Source organism: Oncorhynchus gorbuscha, linkage group LG12 (assembly GCF_021184085.1).
Source record: "Oncorhynchus gorbuscha isolate QuinsamMale2020 ecotype Even-year linkage group LG12, OgorEven_v1.0, whole genome shotgun sequence".
Classification (NCBI taxonomy): Eukaryota; Metazoa; Chordata; class Actinopteri; order Salmoniformes; family Salmonidae; genus Oncorhynchus; species Oncorhynchus gorbuscha.
Window position 1 is genome coordinate 13,796,034 of NC_060184.1, and position 10,013 is coordinate 13,806,046.

Below are 10,013 nucleotides of genomic sequence, written 5' to 3' on the forward strand. Positions count from 1 at the left end.
AAACAAGTCGGAATTAATGCCTAAATCAAGTAAAGTGAAAACCGGCCACTAGGGGAAACGGTGAGCACTAGTACCATCAAGTCGTCTTGGGTTTTGCTAGGGCGCTGTGGACTGTGATGGAGGAGGATACGTGTAATCCGAGGGTAGTATGTTCAATCATAGCGATAGGCGCTGCGGTGTCAACAAATACTTCAAAATTTGACATTTGGAGCAACTTCCAAGTTCGGAAAAAAGTAGACAAACGTTTAATTTTGCAGTGAGTCCATGTTGGTTTTAATCAGGTACTTGGTGAAACATGAACATATTTAGTATTATTTTATCTAAAAAGGATCACCTTTCCTGTTTAATAAAAAATTAAAAAATATTAACTGAGTAGGATGGTCCTCCCCTTCCTCCTCTGAGGATCCTCCATTGGTTTATATCTGTCTGTTTGCAAAGATGTATCTATCAAAGTCACTTGAGTGATAGTGAACTGCTACAAGTAAAACCAATCATGCATAATTCATTGGATTTCCACTATGAGGTAAATCAAGTGACAGAATAATGTTAAAAATAATTAATTTGTTTACATTAATGAGATGTTAATGAACCGAGAATGGACTGAAAAACAAACAAACGAAGAAAGAGGCAAAACATCACAACGTGTTAGAGAGAAACAGGGAACCAGCAAGAGTTGCCAGCGATCCTGCATGGGTTGTGTGTGTGTGTGTGTGTGTGTGTGTGTGTGTGTGTGTGTGTGTGTGTGTGTGTGTGTGTGTGTGTGTGTGTGTGTGTGTGTGTGTGTGTGTGTGTGTGTGTGTGTGTGTGTGTGTGTGTGTGTGTGTGTGTGTGTGTGTTGTGTGTGTGTGTGTGTGTGTGTGTGTGTAATTTGGCAGGAGTGAAAGGCAGAGAAGTGATGGCAGCAGCCCAGCTCAAGCTGTGTGCAAACCAAGCGTGAAATCAGTAACAAAGGAATTCACAGGATTAGGGAGCATTACGACTCACACACACACACACACACACACACACACACACACACACACACACACACACACACACACACACACACACACACACACACACACACACACACACACACACACACACACACACACACACACACACACACACACACACACACACACCACCCCCCACACAACCTGAAGAGATAACAAAAGCATTTTGGGCTAGTCACCTCCTGGTGTGGCAGCTCCCTCTAAATAGCTTGTTGGAGATACTCCACCTACTGTAGATTCATTACCCAAGACCAGGTTTATTCAATACAAGGAATGGGGAGCATTACGACTCACTCACTCACACACACACCACACACCATCTGAGTGATGGGGTTTGTGTGTTTTTTGGAGAAGGGAGTGTGTGTGTGTGTGTGTGTGTGTGTGTGTGTGTGTGTGTGTGTGTGTGTGTGTGTGTGTGTGTGTGTGTGTGTGTGTGTGTGTGTGTGTGTGTGTGTGTGTGTGTGTGTGTGTGTGTGTGTGTGTGTGTGTGTAAAAGATAGAGAGAAAGAGAACAGTGGAGAACAGGGTATAATCATATGTTTGATGGTTACGTTCAATATTAATAATGATAATAATACAATCAATAACAGCCCAGCCTTTTCCTCTTATAATTAACCCTTTAAGTTGGTGTGAAGGACATTCTCCACCATGCCTGTTACAGTGTTGAAGTGCTGAGAGACAAATAGAAACCTAATTTCCTCCGTGACCACTGCACCTTCAACCATCCCTGACCTCAATCTCCTGGTCCAGCCAATCAAAACTTCTAAATGGGGCTCAGGTGCACTGAGGTCTGACTGAGAGACCTTAAAGGTGTCGCTAACAAGTAATTAGAATGCTCTGAAGTATTTTCCCAAGTCTATATGCCACTGCGCTGTGTCCTTGGTTGACTCTTACGGTGACTTAGTTGTGTCTCTCTTCAATAGATACATGTATTTACTGTGGGTAAATGCTTTTATAACATATAAGTATAACAGATATGTACAACAATACGATGTGGATGGCAATTATAGTGGGGTCGTTCCACGATTAGAGTGCCTTTTGAAATTGAATTCAGACCACATGAAAAGTTCAATAAAACTTATATTTACAGTTTTTTCCAAATGCTGTCACACGTTTTCAAAACTGTCTCCTTTTTCTTCAAAACTCTACACATAATTCCCAAAACTGCACACACAAAATGCAAAATGCCTCACATCTCCTTAAAAATGTAACGCTGCATTCAAAATGCCATAAACACATGTCAGAATGAAGCATTTGCATCAAATAGCAAACACTGCTTTCATAATAGTACATTTTTGGATATACCATGTAAACACTGTTGTTCTAAATCTAAAGCTCTTTGGTCTTTCATAGGCTTATCTACATTTCAATACAATGTTCTACAGTGAAATTAATCTGCTGAGAGGGGTAACAATTACACTGTAAACACCAATGCAATGTAGAAACAGATAATATTTATTAGGTCAAACATTACTGTTGTATACAGTAGCATACAACAAAACCATAAACATATGTAAACCAAAGTATATTCTTTAGAATACAGTAAAGAACACCATTGTGTGTGTGGGGTCCCAGGGGGGCAGTCCCGGAGTTGGTAGGGGGGGGGGGGGCAGTCACCAGTGCTAAGCTACGCTTCATCTCTTCTCCGGCCTGGGTCCGGCCACAATACTTTGTCCACATCACAAGATAGGTTTTCTCTTGCCAAACATCGAGGGAACATCTCCTAGCATGGCGTAACCAACCTTGGACAGAGGCAACCTCTATGTCCCCACATGCGTCCTCCATTGCCTGGAGAAGCGGCATGCAGGCATAGGGTTGGCGATCATACACTTTCCAGCGCCAGGCTGAGAAGAATTCCTCTATGGGATTTAGAAAAGGTGAATATGGGGTTAGGTACAAAACTATACAAAATTGTGGATGGGTGGCAAACCAGTTTTGGACCAGAACAGCCCGGTGAAAACTAACATTAACCCATAAAACCACAATTGATATGCAAAAAATGGTTAATAAACTATTAAAATAATTTAAAAAATGCTTATGAAATTGTAATGTCATAATACTTAGAAATGTTCATAAATAATTAAATAATATTTTGCAAATAGTATATGCACACTATTTAGGGTTAGGGTTAGCTGACTAAAATCCACTCCATGATGGAGGAAGATTCTGATGAACAAACTGTAACAGAGACCAGGCTATGTGGAATTCAGCTCCGAATACATTGATTCGCCAAAGGTCAATACTTCAAACAGTGTAAATTATGAAACTCTTACTTTGTACTCTTTGTCCTCTGTAGTTGCATGCCTTCTTTTGTTTGCTGAAATCCATACATTTTCGGATCTTTTTCACTTCACCAGATATATTATAGGAAACCTGAAGAAACCATAGAAAACATGAGAATAAACACAAAGAAACATTACATTCAATATCCTAATGTAGGCTCTGCCCATCCAAGCACCGGCTTAGATCCATTCACCTGTTAGAAGAAATGTGAGCTGTAGCTCAAGTTTAGCATATCTTGGAAGTTCATTTCTCCACTGAGGTTTTCCCATTTGAAAGTGAATTCAAATGCCAATGAATTTAAATGGATTTCGGTTTGATTCTATTCATAAAAACAATTAATTTAAATGGATTTCAGTTTGATTGTATTCATAAAAACAATTAATTTAAATGGATTTCAGTTTGATTGTATTCATAAAAACAAACAATTTAAATGGATTTAGGTTTGATTGTATTCATAAAAACAATTAATTTAAATGGATTTCAGTTTGATTGTATTCATAAAAACAAACAATTTAAATGGATTTCGGTTTGATTGTATTCATAAAAACAATGAATTTCAATGGATTTCGGTTTGATTGTATTCATAAAAACAAACAATTTAAATGGATTTCGGTTTGATTGTATTCATAAAAACAATGAATTTAAATGGATTTCGGTTTGATTGTATTCATAAAAACAAAACATGTAAATGATTATGACAGTGCAATATCAATAGTCATTGAACATACAGTATCAGCCCTCTCATGATAAGATGAACTGATAAACAGTTCTGATCAGATTAACAGATAAACAGTTCTGATCAGATAAACAGATGAACAGTTCTGATCAGATAAACAGATGAACAGTTCTGATCAGATAAACAGATGAACAGTTCTGATCAGATAAACAGAAAACAGTTCTGATCAGATAAACAGATAAACAGTTCTGATCAGATAAACAGATAAACAGTTCTGATCAGATAAACAGATAAACAGTTCTGATCAGATAAACTGATAAACAGTTCTGATCAGATAAACAGATAAACTGATAAACAGTTCTGATCAGATAAACAGATAAACTGATAAACAGTTCTGATCAGATGAACAGATGAACAGTTCTGATCAGATGAACAGATAAACTGATAAACAGTTCTGGTCAGATAAACAGATGAACAGTTCTGGTCAGATAAACAGATGAACAGTTCTGGTCAGATAAACAGATAAACAGATGAACAGTTCTGGTCAGATAAACAGATGAACAGTTCTGGTCAAATAAACAGATAAACAGATGAACAGTTATGATCAGATGAACAGATACAGTTCTGGTCAGATAAACAGATAAACAGATGAACAGTTCTGATCAGATAAACAGATAAACTGATAAACAGTTCTGGTCAGATAAACAGATAAACTGATAAACAGTTCTGGTCAGATAAACAGATAAACAGATGAACAGATCTGATCAGATGAACAGATAAACAGTTCTGGTCAGATAAACAGATGAACAGATAAACAGTTCTGGTCAGATAAACAGATGAACAGTTCTGGTCAGATAAACAGATGAACAGATAAACAGTTCTGGTCAGATAAACAGATGAACAGTTCTGATCAGATAAACAGATGAACAGTTCTGATCAGATGAACAGATAAACAGTTCTGATCAGATGAACAGATAAACAGTTCTGATCAGATAAACAGATAAACAGATAAACAGTTCTGATCAGATAAACAGATGAACAGATGAACAGTTCTGGTCAGATAAACAGTTCTGGTCAGATAAACAGATGAACAGTTCTGGTCAGATAAACAGATGAACAGTTCTGATCAGATAAACAGATAAACAGATGAACAGTTCTGATCAGATAAACAGATGAACAGTTCTGGTCAGATAAACAGTTCTGGTCAGATAAACAGATGAACAGATGAACAGTTCTGATCAGATAAACAGATAAACAGTTCTGGTCAGATCTGAACAGTCAGATAAACAGATGAACAGATGAACAGTTCTGATCAGATAAACAGATGAACAGTTCTGGTCAGATGAACAGATGAACAGTTCTGATCAGATAAACAGATCTGATCAGATGAACAGATAAACAGTTCTGATCAGATAAACAGATAAACAGATAAACAGTTCTGATCAGATAAACAGATGAACAGATGAACAGTTCTGGTCAGATAAACAGTTCTGGTCAGATAAACAGATGAACAGATAAACAGTTCTGAACAGATGAACAGATCTGATCAGATGAACAGTTCTGGTCAGATAAACAGATGAACAGATGAACAGTTCTGATCAGATAAACAGATGAACAGATGAACAGTTCTGATCAGATAAACAGTTCTGGTCAGATAAACAGATGAACAGATGAACAGTTCTGATCAGATAAACAGATGAACAGTTCTGGTCAGATGAACAGATGAACAGTTCTGATCAGATAAACAGATCTGATCAGATGAACAGATAAACAGTTCTGATCAGATAAACAGATAAACAGATGAACAGTTCTGGTCAGATGAACAGATGAACAGTTCTGATCAGATAAACAGATGAACAGATAAACAGTTCTGGTCAGATAAACAGATGAACAGATAAACAGTTCTGGTCAGATAAACAGATGAACAGTTCTGGTCAGATAAACAGATGAACAGTTCTGGTCAGATAAACAGATGAACAGTTCTGATCAGATAAACAGATGAACAGTTCTGATCAGATGAACAGATAAACAGTTCTGATCAGATGAACAGATAAACAGTTCTGATCAGATAAACAGATAAAAACAGATAAACAGTTCTGATCAGATAAACAGATGAACAGATGAACAGTTCTGGTCAGATAAACAGTTCTGGTCAGATAAACAGATGAACAGTTCTGGTCAGATAAACAGATGAACAGTTCTGGTCAGATAAACAGATGAACAGTTCTGGTCAGATAAACAGATGAACAGTTCTGATCAGATAAACAGATAAACAGATAAACAGTTCTGATCAGATAAACAGATGAACAGATGAACAGTTCTGGTCAGATAAACAGTTCTGGTCAGATAAACAGATGAACAGTTCTGGTCAGATAAACAGATGAACAGATAAACAGATGAACAGATGAACAGTTCTGGTCAGATAAACAGATGAACAGATAAACAGATGAACAGATGAACAGATCTGATCAGATGAACAGATGAACAGTTCTGGTCAGATAAACAGATGAACAGATGAACAGTTCTGATCAGATAAACAGTTCTGGTCAGATAAACAGATGAACAGATGAACAGTTCTGATCAGATAAACAGATGAACAGTTCTGGTCAGATGAACAGATAAACAGTTCTGATCAGATAAACAGATAAACAGATGAACAGATCTGATCAGATGAACAGATAAACAGTTCTGATCAGATAAACAGATGAACAGATAAACAGATGAACAGATAAACAGATGAACAGATAAACAGATGAACAGATAAACAGATGAACAGATAAACAGTTCTGATCAGATAAACAGATGAACAGATGAACAGATGAACAGTTCTGATCAGATAAACAGATGAACAGATAAACAGATAAACAGATGAACAGTTCTGATCAGATAAACAGATGATCAGATAAACAGATAAACAGATGAACAGTTCTGATCAGATAAACAGATGAACAGATAAACAGATAAACAGATGAACAGTTCTGATCAGATAAACAGATGATCAGATAAACAGATAAACAGATGAACAGTTCTGATCAGATAAACAGATGAACAGATAAACAGTTCTGATCAGATGAACAGATGAACAGTTCTGGTCAGATAAACAGATGAACAGATGAACAGTTCTGATCAGATAAACAGATGAACAGTTCTGGTCAGATAAACAGATGAACAGATCTGGTCAGATAAACAGATGAACAGATCTGATCAGATAAACAGATGAACAGATAAACAGTTCTGATCAGATGAACAGATAAACAGTTCTGATCAGATGAACAGATAAACAGTTCTGATCAGATGAACAGATAAACAGTTCTGATCAGATGAACAGATGAACAGATAAACTGATAAACAGTTCTGATCAGATGAACAGATGAACAGTTCTGGTCAGATAAACAGATGAACAGTTCTGGTCAGATAAACAGATAAACAGATAAACAGTTCTGGTCAGATAAACAGATGAACAGTTCTGATCAGATGAACAGATAAACTGATAAACAGTTCTGGTCAGATAAACAGATGAACAGTTCTGGTCAGATAAACAGATGAACAGTTCTGGTCAGATAAACAGATAAACAGATGAACAGTTATGAACAGATGATAAACAGTTTTGATCAGATTAACAGTTCTTATTAGATAAACAGAAGGAGCAAGAGACCGAAGAGAGGGAGAGAGAAGGAGAGAACCGGATGAAGCAAAGGAGGAAGGAAAATGAAAGAAAGAGTCCCCAGAGAGAAGGTTCCGGTGTTCAGCAGGTCTCAGCAGCTCTCAGACACTGCTTGCATCTCAGTGAGGAGACTCCCCTGCAGCAGAGTAGCAGGAGGGCCTGGAAACAGATAGTGCCAGAACGTTAGAAAAACGTTACCAGAACATTAGTAGAATGTTACCAGAAAGTTACTAGAATGCTACCAGAATGTTACTAGAACGCTACCAGAATGTTACTAGAACGCTACAAGAATGTTACCAGAACGCTACCAGAATTTTACTAGAACACTACCAGAATGTTACCAGAACGCTACCTGATCAGAACTGTTCATCTGTTTATCTGTTTATCTGATCAGAACTGTTTACCAGAACGCTACCAGAATGTTACTAGAACGCTACCGGAATGTTACTAGAATGCTACCAGAATGTTACTATAACGCTACCAGAAAGTTACTAGAATGCTACCAGAATGTTACCAGAACGCTACCAGAATGTTACTAGAACGCTCCCAGAATGTTACCAGAACGCTACCAGGATGTTACTAGAACGCTACTAGAATGTTACTAGAACGCTACCAGAATGTTACCAGAACGCTACCAGAATTTTACTAGAACGCTACCAAAATGTTACTAGAACACTACCAGAATGTTACTAGAATGCTACCAGAATGTTACTAGAATGCTACCAGAATGTTACCAGAACGCTACCAGAATGTTACTAGAATGCTACCAGAATGTTACGAGAACGCTACCAGAATGTTACTAGAACGCTACCAGAATTTTACTAGAATGCTACCAGAATGTTACTAGAACGCTACCAGAATGTTACCAGAACGCTACCAGGATGTTACTAGAACGCTACTAGAATGTTACCAGAACGCTACCAGAATGTTACCAGAACACTACCAGAATTTTACTAGAACGCTACCAAAATGTTACTAGAACGCTACCAGAATGTTACTAGAACGCTACCAGAATGTTACTAGAATGCTACCAGAATGTTACCAGAACGCTACCAGAATGTTACTAGAATGCTACCAGAATGTTACCAGAACGCTACCAGAATGTTACTAGAACGCTACCAGAATTTTACTAGAATGCTACCAGAATGTTTCTAGAATGTTGCCAGAATGTGACCAGAACGCAACCAGAATATTACTAGGAATGTTACTAGATTGCTACTTGAATGTTACCAGAACCAAGCTGGACAAACAACAGTAAGTCACACTAGAACCCAAACCTCAGCATTATCAGAACTGACCACAAATCTCAGGTCAACACAACTCAGTGTGGGGGGATACCGATATAGGACTATTAAAGGCCCGATGCACTACTTTTGTGAAAAAAATACTCTTTTCAGTTATTTTAGATTTGTATTAGTAATTTTTTTTCACCCAGATTTTTCAGGGGTGCTCCCTCAGCAATCCCTACTTCCCGTGGCAATGTTTCAGTCTACTCTTTCACCCTCCACCTCCCCTTTTCTCTCTCTCTCTCTCTCTCTCTCTCTCTCTCTCTCTCTCTCTCTCTCTCTCTCTCTCTCTCTCTCTCTCTCTCTCTCTCTCTCTCTCTCTCTCTCGCTGTTCCTCCATCAGTTTCTCCCTTTCTGTATTTCTCTTTTTTCACTCTTTCGCCATTCGTCTTCCTCCCTCTCATTCCATCTTCCTCCCTCTCTTTCTCTCTGGTCAGGCTCTGTGTATGACTCTTGTAGCATCTTCCTCCCTCTCTTTCTCTCTGGTCAGGCTCTGTGTATGACTCTTGTAGCATCTTCCTCCCTCTCTTTCTCTCTGGTCAGGCTCTGTGTATGACTCTTGTAGCATCTTCCTCCCTCTCTTTCTCTCTGGTCAGGCTCTGTGTATGACTCTTGTAGCATCTTCCTCCCTCTCTTTCTCTCTGGTCAGGCTCTGTGTATGACTCTTGTAGCATCTTCCTCCCTCTCTTTCTCTTTGGTCAGGCTCTGTGTATGACTCTTGTAGCATCTTCGTCCATCTATTTCTCCATTTGTTTATCTCTTTGATTGGGTTCAGTGTCTGGCAGCAGTAAGCATGCAGTAGCAGCAGAGCTAGAAGCAGTAGGAGTGGTAACGTATGCCGGGCCACCTCCACTCTCCTCTCTCCTCTCTCTCCCCGAGGAGGATTAATAACTAATTATGTCAGGTCACTCGTCCAGATGGGCCTATCAGATGGGCCCACTGTCTGTTTCTCACCCCTGACAAGCACCTCCGACCCGCGGGTCACCGTCGCCCCTGGCAACATGGTCTCAGACCCACGGCTGGGGTGTTAGCAATGGAAGCACTTTTTGGGGGGTGGGGGGGGGTGGGGGGGTGAATTGGGAGTGTCCGTCCATCCGCCCATGACTGGT